This window comes from Mauremys reevesii, linkage group 16 (genome assembly GCF_016161935.1).
Source record: "Mauremys reevesii isolate NIE-2019 linkage group 16, ASM1616193v1, whole genome shotgun sequence".
NCBI classification, from domain to species: Eukaryota; Metazoa; Chordata; order Testudines; family Geoemydidae; genus Mauremys; species Mauremys reevesii.
Window position 1 is genome coordinate 20,131,886 of NC_052638.1, and position 19,064 is coordinate 20,150,949.

At 43.1% G+C, this 19,064-nt stretch overlaps 1 long non-coding RNA gene across 2 annotated transcripts in view; it reads left to right on the forward strand.

Annotated features, from left to right (window-relative positions):
• Positions 1-10,880: 10,880 nt before the first annotated feature.
• LOC120384737 overlaps positions 10,881-19,064 on the forward strand; it is a 106,651-nt gene continuing 98,467 nt past the window's right edge. Inside the window, exons 1-2 of one of the 2 annotated variants that reach the window (XR_005589071.1) lie at positions 10,881-11,525; positions 12,902-12,973. This is a non-coding gene — a long non-coding RNA (uncharacterized LOC120384737). Of the gene's footprint in view, positions 11,526-12,188; positions 12,311-12,901; positions 12,974-19,064 lie in introns of those variants that run through there. The other variant, XR_005589072.1, reaches the window with a different exon arrangement.

The window sequence follows — 19,064 nt, forward strand, 5'->3', positions numbered from 1 at the left end:
TTGCGTAACTCAATTTTGCGTAAGTCGGAACTGTATACTCGTATGTTACGCAAAAATTTCCGTAACTCAAAAAACCTATTTCTGGCTTATGGAACTTTTTCCCTAAGTCCAAATTTGCATAAGTCGGATCTTGCGTAACCTGGGGAGCGTCTGTACATACCATCATCTCTCGCTATTAAGCGAGATAATAGCAAGCTATATATTTTTATATAAGCAAACATTCCTGTTATCCACACGTAATTGGATCCTTTGGGAACTATATCCATTAAAATGTATCTGAATTTGAAATTATTAACAGATATTCATGACAATGTATATCGTAAAGGTTATGTACTGTGAATGGATCTACTCAATAATGCATTTAGGTCATGAATCCGTGATATAACACAGAATGCACTGCTTTCATTTAATGTGCACTCACATTGCATACGGAAGGAAGCAAAGAATGCAAGATAAAAATTACACCAACAATTTGCTATAGATGGAGCTCAGCTACATAGCAGGGGGAGTCAATTATTTTTTGTCAAGGTCCAAATTTCTTGGTGAAGGTATAGTCAAAGTCCAGTCTCCAGAGAAAATAACAACAACAACAACAACAAATAAATAAAATGATTTGGGGGCTGTTCAAAAGCATCTGGCAGTCTGGATTTGGTCTGCGTTCCCCCTATCGACTATCCCCACTATATAGGATAAGATGCAGTGTTACACAAAAGTTTACTGTCCTTTGGCATAACAAAATTGGACACTGATCAGTTTGCTTCTATAGAATTTTGATAAAATAAATGACAAAGTAGTAATTTTTACATGTCACTTTCTAAGAATTATAGAAAAATTAAGTCCTGCAAGAATCCAAGCTGTGTGAGAGCTGCTCTCTTCTGGACCTAAGTGATATAGGATAGGGTGGAATCAAGGCCAACAGTATAACCTAATTCAGGATATGAAATTCAGATAGCATTTTATTAAATAAGTTATTCTTCGTCTCTAAAGAATTTGAAGAAAGACGGATTCATTTCCAAAACCTTGTCTCTTGGATAGTGGGCTAGTGCAGGTTGTCTGCGTCACAGGCTAGGATGCTTGCTACAAATACAAATCACAATGGAAATGTCTTCTCCACAGTGCAGATCCTCACCCTTTTGGACCTCTAACAAGCCTCCTCACTGATACCGATTCCCCTAAAGGCATCTTTCCTTATCTAGGGAATGGCCTATATATTCGTCTGACTTGGAACAATCAAAAAGCTAAGTTAAAATTGTTCCCACCCAGGAGAAAATTCAGGCCATTTACAAGACAGGTCAGGAGGCTTTCAGTATGCTAAGCACCTTGAGCCAGTCTACCCTGATAATGGCATTGCCTCTAGAGTACTTGAACTAAAACAATGAGACTCTCGGAGAAAACTCACAGGGCAGACATTTAAGACATAGAATAAGGGAAATTAATGAAATAGCCCTGACAACTAATCTAAGGTTAGTTCTATTCTGTGCAGTTTGGCTCCATGGCCCCAGGATGGCATGCACTCCCTAACTTGACAGGTTTGCTAGTATAACTGCAATAGTGACCTTAGACACCTTGTAGTCTAGGCAAAAGCAAATCAGAACAGATGGTGAAAGTCAGATGGTGTAAGCTTGGAGGTGAGATGTTACATACATAGATTTATACCAAATTTAGATAGACCATGTATATAGATAAGAGCGTACTGGGCAAGAATGTATCAGAGACAGCTACAAAAAAATCTGGATCTGAGCTGAACTGTTTAATTAAAATCAGATTTTGTCCCTTATCTGTGGGATGAAGAAAGGCAACAAATTTACTGAAATGGTAATAAGAAAAAAAACAAAACAAAAAAAAACAACAGAGGCAGGTCAAGCATCTGAGTTGTACTAAACAAAAGCCAATACCCCAGATCTAAGGCCAGTTAGGAAAAATCCTAAATAAAGTCAAAAGGCCTGATATCAGATATGTTGCTGATGAAGACATGGAGGGGGGAGATGTCACTACATATGTACAAATGACAAATAAGATACTGACTGTACTAAATTAAATTATAAAAAATAGCCTGCCCAAGACAGTCTGAACATAGATGTTGAAATATTCTGTTCTTTGCAAGACCTTGTTTAGGAATATTGATGAAGCTTCTGTCAAGTAGATAGAGATGAGAGTATTAGGATGAACAACTGATTTATGTCCATGCAATGATTGCTGGATAATTAGTCCAAATCTGCAACCGCATTAAAAAGAACAACCTTCAATATATCAATATAAGAAGAAACTTGGTTTAAGAATTAAATATGAGAGACATATTTCCTCTGTGGCTTCTATTCATCACCATTTGTCTTAATTATACCTGACATGTCATGGATAGCAGAGAACAGACCTTTCTTTCTTAGAAACTTCTCATCTAATTTGTATTACCATGAAGAATAACACACCAGAACTGGAAAATTGATAGCTGAAGGGAATATTTAGGAAGCCAAGAAATTCAGAATTAAGGTTGCTGTGACCTTAAGAACGCCTCAATACCAACTGCAAGGGGTTCAGTGTTCTTTAACAGCAACTCCTATTGAGTTGGACAAACTTGCCCTACTTAACAAATTGCTATCGTAATATTTATCTCTAAAGAATGTCCTATAAGGTATCAAATGAAAGCTCTATTACTGATCATAAGCATTGCGTGATATATGTACGGTCGGTGTATAAGGAGTTATCTGCACCTACTGGAAGCTAGACAGAGTTGACAAACTGTGTGTTCCTTAGACAGGAGACCTCTCTCTGCCACATGTAAATTAAGCCAACACAGGAAAAACATGTTGACGGGGATGTGAACCAACAGGGGGGAGCACAACAAAGAACAAGCAATGGGGCAGAAGAGTTATCTAGGGCTACATGTCAGAAGGGGCACTTGAAAGATTTATTGAGATTCAAGAGGAAGGAAAGAGTACCCCTGAGAAGAAAAAAGGACAGTGTTTTTTGCATTCATGAATGTTGGATCCTGGACATGAAGGACTAGTGATGCTGGAAGGTTGCTTTAGGTGAGAAACTGTTTTGGACAAGGATTTTAGCCTACTAACATTAAGTTTAGATCTAAGAATCATGTTATCCCTTTTGTTTTTCATGTAATCTGGTATTATCCTTACTCAGTATCTCTTAAATCTTAATCTTTGCAAATAAAGTTATATTTGTTTTCACTATAAGTAGATTCTAGTGCTATGTTGTAAGTGACCTGATCCTGAGTTATGCTAGTTAAGCTTCGCATACACTGTCTCTTCAGAGACAGCTTACTTGGTTATTTCTGTAACAGTCCAGAGACAGGGGCTGGATACTACACAGGGGGATGCTGACAGAATGGCTCTTGAGTTAGTGTGTGTGTGTCACTAGCATGCATGAGAGAGGGCGAGGTCTATGGAGACCTGGAAGTCAGTGTTCATCACTAAGGGCAGGTGGTGGTGAGGTTTCTCAAAACCATGAGTATGCCTGGGAAGTGTCACAACTGCATTTTCATAAAAAGCTACACTCACCCTCAGATAACCACCAAAACATTAACTCTGCATCAGCGGAGACAACAAAAGCCAAAACTCTCAGCTGTAGGGAGACACAGCATGCCAATTACAATGAACAGTCATCAGGAAGTGCAAATAAAGTGGTTATAACCATATATTAGAAATTGGGTTCCCTGAAGAGTAACTGTAATAAACATACTTTAAGATGTACTCCATAAACAATTCACTTTCCGTATACATCCAAATACCATGTTACGTTCTGTCAAGGTGCACACAGGGAAAAACCACTTTAAAATGAAAAGCAGAAATGTGCTCTGGTCCTCTTTTTAAAAGTTTAAATGGAGAAACATTGCATGAATTCTTAATTAAAATTACATATTTTCTTAAATAGTAAGAACTAATAAACAAGGTTTGCATGAAAAATGCATGACTGAGTCATACAACAAAACAGAAATAATTTATAATACGATTTCTCCAATCACCATGGGCTAGCAGTTACCGATGTCTAAAGTCATCATCAGTGAGCCTTATTATACTGGTATTTACCCACAGAAAACAACTGCAAATAACCTTCCAGGCCAGATATTAATGAACAAGAATTGGACAACTGGTGCATAAATATTTTCAACAGCACTTCTTTAACGGACTTCTCTCACTTAAAGATACCCAGCTGAACACAAAATCTTCCTGAAGATATTTAAATCTATCTGAGAATACCATACTGTCTTAACTCTACTAGGATAATTAAGGATATGGTAGTTATCCAAGTGCAGTTCTGTGGTTTGTTGTGAAAGGGCAACATTCATTCTGGTATGTGTCTGCAACCTTAACTTCACTGTAATGTAACTGTTTGTGTTAGAATACATGCTAAGGGTTATTACTGCCTTTGATGTGACAGCAGACCTGCATACACCAGTGTAATTTGCCTAGACTGGTCACAACTTTATTATTAATACTTAGCACTTGTATAACGCTACACTTATATTAAATAAATACGATTGACGCCAGAGGTTCATTAACTGAGTTAAAAATTAATTATTGGAAATAAGACCTGCTCTAAACTTTCCAACTAACCACAGTGGAAATATCCTGTGGCCCTGCCCTGGTATAGCATGTAAACTCTATGGAAGGCATTATATATCCAAAGGAAGTCATGTGGCCCGCAGATGATGTGATGCTACTCCCAGAAGTGTATCTATGGAGAGTTATTCTTCTGGGATTGACAACAAACAAGAGAGATGTGCCTTTAGTTCAAAGACAGGATGAAAAGGCAAAATACTTGATAGTCTATACTAGCCTGTGGAACCTCTTCCATTCTGGAGCTGTTCCATGGGGCTCTGGAGGAAATCCTCTGCATTTGCAATCAAATTTAAGAAAGAAAGAACATCATTCTAAAGAGGCCTTGTAACTCTTGCCGTGTATTTTTCTCATTAATTCACATAAAAAGAATGGTAAGGCAAGTAGTCATTAATATTGAAATAACACCACAGCACCTGTTGTGCAATAGCATAAGCCAAGAAAGCAAAACTAGCGAACAAAAGATTTTCATTTTTTTCTGGGATGTGCTAAATCCATTACTTTTTCTTCCTAAAATAATAATTTTATATTTATTTTTGAACATCTGCACAAACTTCCCCAAATGTCTGCAACAATTCTCAGTAAATTAACATTTTCATATTTAGCAGTGTTTTAGTGAAATATTTCATAAGACAATCAGCTTCAAAAATAAAAAATAATATTTTTAGCTCAGAATCCAGGATAGAGAAATATTGAAGAAGAAGAACAAAAACCCAAAAGTAAGATTCCCACGGAAGACTAACGAGCTACTTTTCAGATATGAGTAAGGGAATACTGGTGTGCCATTTCAAACTCATAGTTTTCTACAGTAGAGGTCAGGGGCGGCTCTAGCCATTTTGCCACCCCAAGCACGGCGGCACGCCGCAGGGGGCGCTCTGCCGGTTGCCGGTCCTGCGGCTCCGGTGAACCTCCCGCAGGCGTGCCTGCGGATGCTCCACCGGAGCCGTGGGACCAGCGGACCCTCCGCAGGCACGCCTGCGGGAGGTCCACCGGAGCCACCTGCTGCCCTCCCAGCGACTGGCAGAGCGCCCCCCGCGGCATGCCGCCCCAAGCACGCGCTTGGCGTGCTGGGGCCTGGAGCCGCCCCTGGTAGAGGTCTATGGTCTTATTTACTATAGACGTAATAGTCACTGTAGTTTCCTACTTAATTATTGCAATGATATAGTCATAGCTGTTAATTTTAGGGCTTGAAGTAAATTAGCTATTCTTTAAGGCTACAGAGAGTCTGCCTGCATTAGTATTGCACTGAGTGATGGAATACTTATGAAAGCAGGGCTATCTTTATAGCAAGTTTTGGGTTTCTATATTCCATGTAAAATGATAAGACAGCTGATAGGCACTTGGTTTTTCGCTGTGGAGAGATTGTGTGAGTGTCCTTTCCACTAGCAACCTCTTTTTTTTTCTTTTTATCACTAATTTTTTTAAATACGATCCACTCTGTTAAGCTGACAAGTTTTTTTTTCCAGTGAATTGATGGGCAATCTTTTGTTTGCTCAAGCTGTTTTGTTTGTAAGAGAGAAAATACCTATTTTGCATCATGTTCTACGGTGCGTGACTAATGAGAACATAACATTTGAGCTGTACCTTTGTATTCTTAGAAGACTCAAATTAGTATCATTTTAATAATATTCTTATTTGCATAATTTGCTTGCTTTTGAATGATAACATGCTCAAGCAAGTTAAATTATAGGCTTGTATATGCTATTAAAACCATTAGGGAGGTAGAGATAGGCTACTCTTGGTGCAAATGACACCATATTATAGTCACCTTTAATATGGTTTGAATGTTGTTGGTTTTTTCCTTTTGCTTGATTATGACCCTGGATGATGTTGACATATGTCCTCTCAGTTTGCTATCCTTGTCTGCTTTGCAGATTGTGATATCTAAATTATTCAGTTATATTTGCTACAGTAATGAATGTGTTATATATGGCATATATGAGCTGAGATTAAAAAGAGCCATTTAGCAAGTCTGAATTTTAGCTCAGAAAAACTTGCTGTAAGCATTTCATTAAAAAAAATTGACAGAATAATCCTAGTAACAAGTTGTATGAAATTTTGTGATAATTAATTGTCAAGCAAATGACTCATTAAAGCTTCAATTCTGCAAAGCACTAAAACCCATGTTTAACTTTAAGATAAACAGTCCTGTTTATTTCAATAAAATACTCAAGTGCTTAACTATAAACATATGCTTAAGTGCTTTGCTGGACTAGGGTCTGAAAAGGTATAGGCAGGGATTAATTTGCTGTGGCAGCGGGGAGGGGAAGAGCAGGCAGCTATCTGTGAGAATATGGCAGCTCAGAAAACATCCATTATAATTCACTATTAGTGCAAACACCGCAAGTTTAAAGGTTAAAACAGCAGTAGATTCTAAAACAAGTTATAAATGTGTGAAAGGTTCATTCATAATCAGTTGAGCCTGAATTCAAGGCTTGCTCTGTTTTGTGAACATGGAAGAAAAAAATTCAAGTAACTGGCAAACTGGCTAACCCTGTTTGAACCTTTAGCATTTTCAAAGCCAACCAAGCAGGCTCTTTCTTTAATCTCAACAACTGCCTGATCTCCAAAAACAAGACTTGCCTTCTTTTGTATTTTTCACTTTTCTGTCCATTTTCACTAAATTCTAAAGATTCTTTTACTGAATAGTAACTTGGATAAAATCAGGAGGTGGGTGGGGGACAATAGGACAGATGCCCAGGGCATGAAAAAAGTGTGCTCTTCACACAACTGACAAGGTATTGCTGTTGCTGTGCTTTAGGAAAGGACAAAGCCTGCAAAGGTCCACTCCAAAATAGTGGAAAGTGATTAGAAATAGGAGACTTTTTAGTTTTAAAGACAAAAGCATCAGGCTGTTTGGGGCAGGTAAGGGAGACATAACCTGTCCGTTGTCCTGACATGTGGCTGATTATTGACAGTAGGGGAGGGACCCCTTCTACATTTTCTTGGATGTGGCAGGAGGAGGCACTGTCTCCTGATAGAGCTGATATGGGATCAAGAGATTCAGCTATGGACATGGTTCCGTAGGAACCACATAGCATCCTTTACCTAGCCTCAGTTAAACCTGCAAACCTACGTGATATCTATCTACCACAAAATGATATAACAACAACCAAACCTCTAGGACATTCACTAATGCAGAACTACAGTTGCCCAGTGGTGCCATATGCACTTCCAGAACAGTGAGTTCAGCTGAACACAAACTTCTGAAAAGCAGAAAATAAAGAGTTAAGGTACAGGCCACCCCCTCATGCCTACACACCAATAGCACATGTACTAGCACACTACCCTTACAGATGCTACAGAACACATGAGCACTGTAGCATGAAGTCTGAGGCCTGCCTACATTTAAAATTTAGCTTCACCTTACTTAGGTGTGCAAAAATTTCAGAAAAATTCACAACCTTGAGTAACTTAAACAGCCTAATCCCCCATCGTAGATGCAGGTGAACAATGGAAGAATTCTTCCGACCAGCCTAGTTACCACCTCTTGGAAAAGTGAATTAACTACAATGATGATAAGTTCCTTCTAAGATACGAGGCTGCACAGCAGGCTATCAAGGGCCACGCAGGCAGCGAGAGGCACCTCTCCCCCGGCCCTGGGCAGCTGTGGCAAGAGAGGACTGGGGGTAGTCCTCTCTCCCTGCCGCAGCCCGGGGACAGCCTGCTCCCCAAACCCCTCAACCCAGCTCCTCCCATGAGCCCGCACCCCCAGCTGGAGCCCTCACCCCCTGCATCCCAACCCTCTGCCCCAGCCCTGAACCCCTCATCCCAGCCCCACCCCAGAGCCTGCACCCCAACCCTCTGCCCTGGCCCTGAGCCCCATCCCACACCTCAAGCTCCTCATCCCCGGCTCCACCCCAGAGCCCGCATCCCCAGCCAGAGCCCTCATCCCCCTCTGTCCCAGACCTGAGCCCCCTCCCACACCCCAAACCCCTCAGCCCCACCCCACACATCACCTCCATATTGGTGCACACAGCAAAATTCATTCCACACGTGGATGTAAAAAATGAGAGGGAACATTGCAGCGATGGAAAAAACCCTTCTGTTGCTGTGGGAAGCACAGGCTATGGCACTACTTCAGCACAGATGCAGCACCACAGCTGTAGTATAGACATAGCTACAATCCTATTTACTATGGCAAATTTGGAGTTAGGTCAGGTGACAGGAATTGGCCGATACTCAAACACAGAACTCACTACACAGATTTTGAATGTCTGTATCACCCCTTCACCCTTGCCCTGAGAATTCCTTCTGAGACATTGCTTTCATTTACCCTTCACTAAGCCCTGCAGACCCCTATCATGTATACCACCAGACTACTGACCATCCCTATAGCAAAGAGCCACCATTGTGTGGATCTACTGAAAAAAGCATACAGAAATCAGCACTGAAATAATGGAATATTTGACTTTATATGGTACAGGTGACTCATCATTCTCAGTAACATCTCTGCCAACATGCTCCAACTAATCTATTATTCAATACAGCTGCACTTAGTGAATAAGAGCAGAAGTGTATAAGGATAAATGCTGCAATTCATATCTGCGGAACACAAGCCAAACACCAGACATTGTCCTACCAATTCTTTATGTCTACTTACAATGGCACCCCTCCTTCCTGAACCATACTGAGTAGCTAGTGCTAAAGGGGGCCTTAAAGAAGTGGGGGGTCCTGTCACTTTCTACAGAAAAGAAAGCAATATAATATCTGTTCCGCCCCTCCACCTCCCTCAATTCAGCCCCCACATCAGTTCTGCTCCACCCTATTCTATCCACATTGGTTCTTCATTCTATCTCACCTTTGCTCCTACTGCAGTTCCTGGGGCTCTTCACCCCCTACTCACAGGTCAGGGAGAGGGGGTGCTGACCAGGGCCATTCTCAGGATTTATGGGGCCCAATGCAGTATTATTAAACTGGTACCCCTATGTCTGACTTGGGGCACAGCCACCACCCTCACCCCCAGACCCCCAGAAGAATTCCGCCCCCCATCGCTGACACACATCAAGCTTCGTTCGCAGCCCGGAGGGAGGGATGAGGCAGCAAAGGATACGGAGCTGCCTGGCCCACCTCACTGCAGTGGAGAGTCACAGTTCTTCACAGAGACCTCCATACTCTCTCCCTCACAAAGCATGTGCTGCGCCAGCGTGTTCGGCTTTGTAAATACGGCCCCTGCCTCAGGAGACTGCAGCACACGCTGGGTGTGTGAGAGCCAACCCGCTCTTACCTGCTGTTCCAGCGGTACCCTACATTTTCAAGTGCCCTATGCAGCTGCATATGCTTCGTATGCCTAAGGATGGCCCTAGTGCTGGGATGAAGAGAATGGGAAAGACACAAGAGCCCTCCCCCTCTCACAGGAGCAAAGGAAGGGGAAGAACAAAGCAGCCCCAAGCCAATGAAACTCTTTCTACTTTCCTGCCTTTTGGTACCTCCTGTCCTGAGGGGCAAGGGTAGAGAATATTCTCTACACTCAGGAAAACACTGAGCCTGCAGTTTTTACTAGTCTATGGGCAGGGACATAAGACAGGGAAGTAAAGCTCTTTGCACTCATCTTCACTCTTGCATACCCATGCAATAACCAGTAGCAATCAGTGCCCCTTCCTCTGCTCCTACAGTAGCCCTGATTGGTTGCTTTCCCCTTGGCTGCCAATCAGAGGAGGTTTGGTTTCCCCAAGACAGAGAGGAAATATGCACCTCTCAGCCACTTAGGTGGAATTGTGGACATTTCATTTGCGGGATCTGTGACCACCTTTGACCAGGGGCACAGGAGGTGCCCTGTAGCCATCTCTAGGGGGTAGAAATAACATTGTGTTGCCAGGGAGGGGGACATGTCCGCTAATATATATTCTGCTTTTCAGAGATTTAGGCTTGTATCATCTTAACTCTTCATTTCCTAGTTTTGAGTTTGAGTTCAGATGAATTCTGTGTACTCAAAGGGCAAGTAGCACCACTGGGGAAACATAAAGTGTGTTAATTAAGGTTTGTTTGTCAATGAACAACATACCAATAAACACTTGCTGTTAACAACAGCCAGCTGCCATCCATTCTGTTCTCCAGAACCCAGCCTTCCAAAATGGAGGATATTGTTTTCTCTTTATAGCCGTGCACCACAACTTTACATAACAATGGCTACTGCATACAGATCTTGGTAACTTTTTCTTCCTCTTGAGGGTGTTATTGGTGGAAGGAAGTTATTTTATTACCTTAAAAACATTGCATTACTTCTTTATGATGGCGATATCCTTCCCTTTGTTCTGTTGCTTCTAGCTGGAAGGAGAAGAGAGCTGGAATCGCAGAACCTTCTATACCTCTCAGTCTATAGAAGCTAGATTTTCCAGTTTGTTGGGTGGGCGTGGCACAGCTTTTTCCTGGTGCTGTTGCTATTAGAAGGAAGAAATGAGTACTGAGTTTGCTAAGAAATTAATGAGCTGAGGATTCTGTAAACTGTGCATGTGTAAAAACGCTATACAGTGGTATGTCTAATTTGCCTGTGTAATTATCACAAGTGTATATGCCAAACAAGTAATTGTATGTGGAAAGGACAAATTATGCATCTAACAGGCAAATTGCTCATGCAAATAGCCAAAGTTGCAGGTGCAGATTAAGGCATTTGACTGTGCACACGCGCGCACAGAACTTCAGACGCTCGGCAGTTGAGACCCGATGTAGCAGACAGATGAATTTGAGCCTCTGGAAGCCATTTTGGCGGGGCTGCTAAACGTCACTCATCTCACAGCCGGCCCGATGCTCTGCCGGGAGGTCTCCAGCATTGGGCTAAACTGCGGGCGGGGCGGGGCGGGGCTGAGCTGTGCGGTGGCCTCCTGGCCGCTTGAAGGGGCTGTGGTTCCTGCAGAGCACGCAGCGGGGCCCCCGCCGCCTTCGCTAGTGCTGCTCCCGGGGCGGAGGCCGGCAGTGGCCGGAGGATGGTGGTGGTGGTGGTAGCAGCCGCCTCAGGTAGGGGGCGTAGCGGTGCCAGGCTTCTCCACCTACCCGCGCAGCCCCAGCGTCTCCCAAGCCCGCCAACACGGGGCAGTCGCTCCCCTACCCGCACTACCCCCCCCCCCGCCCGCTAACTGCCAGTGCCCCCCACCTGCAGTGCCACCTACCCACGCAGCCCCGCTGTCCCTCAGCAGCCACCAGCCCCAGGCAACTGTCACCTAGTGACTCCCCCCGACAGCCCAGTGCCCACCCAGCATCCACTTCAGCTGCCCTGGGCAGCCACCAGCTTGCCCCAGCCAGCCTGCCCATAACTCGCTTTGCTTCGTGCGGTTCCGTCGTGCCCCTTCCCCGCCCCCCCAGGGCCGCTTGGGGAGTGTGTGGCAAGTGGGGCAATTTGCCCCAGGCCCCGTGAGCCCTGGCTGAAAATCCCTTCCCTGGCTAGAGGCACCTTTTTAATATTTACTCACCCAGCAGCGGTCTGGGTCTTTGGGGGGCGGGCCTTTCACTCGCTCCGGGTCTTCGGCGGCACTTCAGGGGCGGGCCCTTCACTCGCTCCGGGACTTCGGCGGCACTTCAGGGGCGGGCCCTTCACTCGCTCCGGGACTTCGGCGGCACTTCAGGGGCGGGCCCTTCACTCGCTCCGGGACTTCGGCGGCACTTCAGGCGGGCCCGGGACTTGGCGGCACTTCAGGGGCGGGCCCTTCACTCGCTCCGGGACTTCGGTGGCGGGTCCTTCAGTGCTGCCGAAGACACAGAACGAGTGAAGGACCCGCTGACCACGAAGACTTGAGCGCCACCCAGTGAGTACAAGCACCACAGTGGGTGGCGCCTTTTTTTTATGTCCGCTCCCCTGCTTTGCCTCAGGCCCCCTGAATCCTCTGGGCAGCCCTGTTGCCCCTGCACCATGTTTGGGGCATGGTGTGTTGACCATAAGCTGAATGATTGTAAGTGCAAGTTTATAAATTATCTCAAGTCACTTACATGAAATGCTCTCCGAGCTGCCTCAGCCTGGCAGCCAGCGTTTGGTCGTGCTAAAGGGAACAGTATTCCTGCTGTGTAGTCACAGGCCAACCAAACTATTTAAAAACAAACAAGCTAAGGGGTTCACCTGCTTAGGAAATTCTTTTGTTGTCAGAGTCATTCTGTGAGCTAAATGTTTCTGATAATAAACTTGTCCGCAATCAAGCCACATTCTAGACTGACAAAAGCACAGATGGAAGCAAAAGCATGGCACTACATTAATTTTTTATATTCAACGTTATTAGTACATTAGTTAAATTAGTTAAGATTAAAACAGTGAATGTTTTTCTGACTGTTGTGCAGAAGAGACTGAGGCACCTCAGGATGCTCTAGCCATGCTCGCTCTCTTTCTCTCCCATCTCCATCTACAGACACCACCACCAAGTGACTGAAGCACTGATCAAAGGGGAGAGCCTGGCTGAAGGGCAACCAGCCAGCCTGTGGTGAGAAGCATCTAAGTTTGTAAGGGCACTGAAAGTGTTAAGATCAGCTTAGAATGCATTTTGCTTTTATTTCATTTAACCAAATCTGACTTGTTGTGCTTTGACTTATAATCACTTAAAATCTATCTTTTGTAGTTCATAAATTTATTTATTCTACCTGAAATAGTGCATTTGGTCTGAAGCGTGTCAAAGACTCCCCTTGGATAACAAGCCTGGAACATTCTCGCATTTTTTATTTAATACTCCTCTACCCCGATATAATGCTGTCCTCAGGAGCCAAAAAATCTTACCACGTTATAGGTGAAACCGCGTTATATTGAACTTGCTTTGATCCGCCGGAGCACGCAGCCCCACCCCCCCAGAGCACTGCTTTACTACGTTATATCCAAATTCGTGTTATATCGGGTTGCGTAATTATCGGGGTAGAGGTATACCGGTATTTATATTATGATAGTGTCTAGAGGCCCCAGTCATGATCGGGTCCAGTAGGACTAGGTACTGTAAAAGTTCAAATGATCACATCTTCATTTGTATATCAAATCTGTTGATTTCCTCAAACAGTGTAGGGAAAGATTCTGGTACCCTTACTCATATGAGTAGCACTTGCTCCATGAGTAGTCCTATTTGATTCAGTAGCAATAATTGTGGCGCATGGTGCTATTTAATGTGAGAAAGGATATCAGAATCTGGCTTGTGGACATTGATTTAAATCAGTTTACACATAAGCAAATCAGCTTTGTTAATCACTGATAAAATGCAAACCTTCCCAAGTAAATAAATAGTTTTCCTGCTGCAGAGTTAATCTTTTGTTTCATTGTCCCTCATGAAAATTGCTAAATTTTCTCTCTGCCGCCTCCCCACCTGGTCTTAGCTTTTACCCACAGCTTGACTCATTCTTACCTAGTTTGCCATTCTTGTCTCTCCTTATTTTCCACAGTGCTTTTGTGTGACATCCTGGATTTTAAACAGACAGTGAAGCCTTTTCTTGATAGTTTCTGTGTAACATCGTTCATTCAAGAATTAACTGTATGGTTTCCAAACAGTGAGCTGTACATTTTTGTGAGTGCTCTCAGGAATGGAAAGTTCCACTGGCCTTCCAGGGTGAAAAGTGCCAAAATAGATAGGATGATAATGAAAAATGCTTATTCTGAATTAGCTTAACTCTGAATCTCCAATCCATGTTTAGGAGCCTTCATTACTTTTTTCCCAGGGACATACAAGTCATCTTGCGATAGAGTATGCCTGCTGTGCCTTAAATTACTATAGAGGAAGTCTTCAATTGGAGATACAGGTTTTAATTTCAAGATCTTCCCACACATAGCCTGTGATGCATCTCTCAGTTTAAGATAATGAAACCTATGTATTCCAGTCAAATTAAATGTAAATAATTAGTCAAAGCTGAGAGAGTTATTTCAGGCCATAGATTTCATAAATACTCATGTAAAATATTTGTGAACAATTTGTCCTTTGTCCAACTTGTCCTCGTCTACCCCTCCACGAATGCAAGTCAACACCACACCATTTTGTTGCGAGCACATTCATTCCATTTCTGGCCAAAGAGTTTTGTCATGGGATCGTCCCAGTGCGTTTTCAGTCTGCCCAGTGGTCGCTTGTTGTCTCTGCTGAGCTTCTGACCCAGGTAAATATATTTGTCAACCTCCTCGATTTTTTTTTCCCATTTACATTGATGATTCCTTCTGCACAATGCTCATTCTGCATCCACTTCATCTTTGACGTACAATTGTTAACAATTAATTAAAGGCAAGAAACAAGTTACCACTATTTAAGTTACCACTCTGAAACCTATCACTATTTAAGAGTGATGGCAAAAGAGCAGGGAGAAATCCTTATTTTCCATCTTAATAAGCTTTTGACATGATTTATTGAAGAGAGATAAAGTTTGAGATCCTTTAACAAAAGGAGAGCTGTTATACCTAGTGGTCAGCTGACAGTGCATGAATTTTTCACATGACTGTTTGCAACTGGATCTATCCTAAGGAGAAATGGGGGCATTCTCTTGAAAATAAAATGGGCATATGGGGCAATCATTTTGCTAAACAATACTTATGCAAAACAAGGATCAACAAACCTTCTGCAAGTCAACTAAAGAGTTTATTTTGCTTACATCTAAGCAATTTATTTTTCCACTTGAACTACCTTAATAGAGTAACTGATTTAGCCTTAGGAAATTTTTTTTATTACAAGTGGAACTCAGTATGACTTGGAAAAAATGTAATGACATTCATTTCCATAATATGAATTCAACCATAAACAAATCACAGGAGTTACTAAAGCCCTATAGGATTTGATTTAATATGGATATTTGAGTAGCTCCCCCTACAGGAAGCATTGCATTTTTAGTAGCTTATATTTTATTAAAAATAAAACTGAACTGTTGACATAGTACAAGCTGTTTAAATAACCACATGAATAATAACAGTGGTGTCAGATCCAAGATAAGGAAACAATACTGCAACACACAAAACATTTACCTCTGAAGTATCATATACATTTGTAACCAAGCAAATCAGTAGACAGATGGAACAATGGAAAAAATGCCATTCATATTTATCCTCCTTCTGAACTTCTCACCCATATCTGTTGAAGTATAAAGTCATTTGTGACAGTCAGAAACTGACTCTTTTTTTAATGCTCCTAGCACATTGGGTTCTTGGTCCATGATCAGGACTACCACAATAAAATTTATTATAATGTTGCAGGAGCTATAGTGGTGGAACAGACATTAGGTCACCTTGGCAGGTATATGGTTTCGTGTCCACTCTTCTCAGGTGGATAGGAAGAGGCCCATGCTTGAACAGGTACCATAAAGTTCTGGGCCTCTGGCATCTTCTGTACTGTAGGACAAATGTAGTATTCCAAGCAAATAAACAAACTTCCTAAGCTTCTGTGGCTTGTATATAATATATTTTTTTATAAACAACCAGTTCAGTACATCTAAAAATACATTATTGCCTTTCCTGAGGATTTAAAAGATGTATCAGTTTAAAGATAATAAACTGAGTTTATTTGGATTAAAGCTGTATGTCTTTTGAAATTCTCATTTTTATTTTTATTTTTTTAGACTACCTCTTCTGATCAGGACAAATGCAATTTTCAACATCAGTGGATCCGAACTGACAATTACATTAAAGCAAATAGAATTGAGTGAAACCAAGGATGAAAACTTATTTTATTTCTTTAATGTGAAAACAGAAAAACAAATCAAGTGTCCCCATCCTCAAAAATATTATACATTTCCCCCCACAACTAACATGGGATTGATTAGCAGTGTCAGTCTTCAGCAGCCTACATGCTTAGTAGTCCATCTCCTAGTCATTTAAAAACTTTATATTCTCATTGAAGTTGTTAAGGTCAGTGAGTGTCACCAGGCCCCTAGGGTAGCTTGTACTCCATAATAACTAGCTTACTGATTAGAACTGCAACACTCTTTTTTAACCACTCACTATGCCTAGGTGAATAATGTCTTGAAAGGTCACAGGATTGCTGATGTTTACATCTTCAACTTGAGACTGAAGGGACATTTAACAAAGACTAGGGGGAAAAAGGTTAATATTCCAGGCATAGATCCAGCTTTACCTTTACATTTTTGAAAGCATCAGAGCCAACAGTGCTACTGAAATGAAAGGTTATGTTCAGAATAGGATCACTTTATTGAGCTTTGTTTTCAGATGAGGAGTGGGAGGAAAGTCATGCATCATAAAGGAGCAGTGTCTTCATCAGAAAGGGTACTAGAAGTAGTACTGGTGGTGACAATTGTATTTGTCCTTATCAGTGGAGACAGTCCAAGACGACATGTTTAGGATGCTTATTTAAAAAATTTAACACATCTAAGATTCTTTATCAGTGAAAAATTAACTACTTTTAAGAAGCCTAAGTTGGACAGGAATGTGGTGAAGAATTGTAAGTAATACCAGTGAGAACTGGCCAGAGAGACTAGAGCTGTTCCTGCCCTTTTATCATATGCATGTTGCCTCTGTCATGGGCCCCCAGATCAGATGTGTCTGGTAATCATAGTCCCCCATCAGATGATCTGTTACTTGGTTATCAGCCTTCCTGGCAAAAGGAGTTTTCTTGGCTTGACCATCTTCTTCAGCATAAGAATTGTATTATCCACGTCATGGGGTCCACTCACTACATGCTCTCACTCTCTGTGACCCTGGCTGCTCCTTCTTCATGATTTGGCCCTATGACCAGGTCATTATGCGTGTTTCCCCTTCCTGGGAATCAAAGTCTTTCTTCAGAAGTCTTCTCATTCACTGCCCTATGGTGCCACTTCCTCAGTGGCTGGCAGGGGAACCCGGGCACACCCTCTCCTCTGGGTTCCAGCCCAAGGACCCTCTAGTCAGCAGCCAAGATCTATTCCCTCCTGAACCTTGCTGCTTTCCCCCGAGCCTCTTCTGTAGCTTCTGGCTCTCCCTACTCCTCTGGGTTTGCCAAAACAAACTCCCTCCTCCCAGGGAGTAACTGTAGGCTACTGCCTCAGTAGCCCCAACCACACCTCTCTTCTTCCAGGGAATGACTGCAACCTATTTCTCTGCAGCCTCAAACACACCTTCCTACTCACAGCAAGTGACTGCAGACTACTTACCTGCAGCCCCTTTCACTTGCCAGCTTCTTGGCTTTATAAACCTGGCCCAGCTCCTCCCCTAGCTGGACTTCATTAGCCAGTTAGGCCTTAGTACTCCCTGTCTTTCCTCCAGGTACAGCCTGTAGGTTAACTGGCCTAATTTACCCCTTCCGGTCTTGTGTGGGGTGGACTCCCTATCACACCCAGGTAGACATTCAGATGTCAGAGTCTTGATAATCCATTCACCGTGCCCACACATGTCTAAAGCTACATGAGTATAAATAGCAGCATTGCCGCAGTAGCACTGGTAGTGGCAGTGGAGATACAGCTTAACTGTGCCAAATATGTACCCTCCTGAAACTGGAGAATATGTACTCAGCATGGATAAGCTGTACCTCTGCTGTCATTACCCATGATTCTGTGGCTATGCTGCTATTTATGCTCATGCTAGCTTGATGGAAACTGGTGCAAGTATGTGTATGTGAGAAGAGGAATCACACCCCGAGTTTGTAGCGTAGACATAGCCTAAGTGACACATATACACCAGTTCATTAATTGCCTATTCCAAGGATGGCCAAACTTACTGACCCTCTGAGCCGCATACGACAATCTTCAGAAGTCTGAGAGCCAGGGCGCATCTGCTAAGGCTCAGGGCTTCAGCCCTGCAGGAGGCACCTGCTGAGGCTCTCAGGGCTTCAGCTCCACTCCTGCTGAAGCCCCGAGTCCTGGCAGTTGTGTCCTGCAGGGCTGAAGCTCCGAGACCCCCCTGGCTTCACTCTGGGCAGAAGCCCCAAGACCCCCTTCCCTACTGGGCAGAAACCCCTATCCCACTATCCCGCTGTAAGGCAGAGATCCAGGGCTCCCCCCCGCCCCTAGTCTGGTAGATGGAGAATGAGGGCAGGACATGGGAGGCTCCTCCGCGAACTGCACTTCAGTGCTAAAAGAGCCACAGTTCGGTCATCACTGGCCTATTCCCTGCTCCCAAGGGGTGTCTCTGCAAAGAAATTAACCCCCTGAGGTCAGATAGTAGCGCAAGATTAAACAGATAAACTGAGAAACAGAATTTTTCATAAAAATAATGCAGAAATCTCCCGTGTTCTCCACACTAGTCCATATCAGTACTGTTTGAAAGTGGTAATCCATTGCTTAGGTTATATTAGAGTTTCCCTGAGCATGGCATGTGCCCCTCTGGTGAGGAAACAATGGAATAGCTGGAAGTGGTTCACAGAAGGTATATAAATGAAGATGGGAGGTCTTTAAGAATACATGGTAGAGTTAAAGATGGATGTGATTGGCTTCATTTTACCCACGGGTGGGGGCAGGGTTCAGTCAAGATATGCAAAATGGTGGCCTATATGAAATTAATTTGGTGGTCTGTCCAGTTCTATGATGTGGAACTAGAGAGACCATCCTCCATAACTGGCACTGACAACCATGTTTGTACTCTCAGTAGAAATGCCACTGACTGATAGGGTAGTTAGTTCAACCACTTGTGCCTCTTAC